The 664-nt window shown below is 35.8% G+C and overlaps 1 protein-coding gene across 1 annotated transcript in view; it reads left to right on the forward strand.

Annotated features, from left to right (window-relative positions):
• Positions 1 to 664, forward strand: part of LOC106877713 (sulfite oxidase) — a 21,517-nt gene that overhangs the window by 3,644 nt on the left and 17,209 nt on the right. The gene's annotated exons all lie outside the window — the stretch shown is intronic.

A 664-nucleotide genomic window follows, 5' to 3' on the forward strand; every position in this document is an offset into this window, starting at 1 on the left:
AAAAAAAAAAAAAAAAAAGAAATCCGTCAAAATAGAGAAAATCCAACTTATGTGGGTGTCCTGATCTGAAAAATCCGCACTTAGCACTATGGACGACTCATCAGACCCATTGGCCAGAGACATGGTTAGAGACAGTCGTTAGGGTGTTGCACTCACGATTGCGAGATCGTGGGTTCGATTCCCATAGCGGGCGTTGCATTGTATTCTTGAGCAAAGCACTTCATTTCACGTTGCTCTGCTATCATTTCATCATCTGACATGTGGCACCCGTTGCACCTGTACAGGTAATGTCGATTTGATGAAGGGAGTGATCTTATGTCTACACAAACATTTGATCACTATAGACAAATCATCTGTGTGGTTGCTTGATAAGAAATTGTCATAAATTGTCTAATGACAGGAGAGCCCATCATTTATATATATATATATATATATATATATAAAAGGTTTAGATTTAGATTCAAAAATTGAATATGGTACTTATGTTTAGGCACCAGAATATAGTATGGTATGGTATTATATAAAAACCATTCCAAAAACTAGGTGATCAAAAAATCAAAATAAGCAACACGGATTTTAAAGATGGTTGCAGTACGCACGTTTCATGCTACTCCATTTATTTAAGTAATGCGAGCATTACATTAAATGCAATATGTAGAGCAAT

The sequence above is a fragment of the Octopus bimaculoides genome, chromosome 5 (assembly GCF_001194135.2).
Source record: "Octopus bimaculoides isolate UCB-OBI-ISO-001 chromosome 5, ASM119413v2, whole genome shotgun sequence".
Lineage (NCBI taxonomy): Eukaryota > Metazoa > Mollusca > Cephalopoda > Octopoda > Octopodidae > Octopus > Octopus bimaculoides.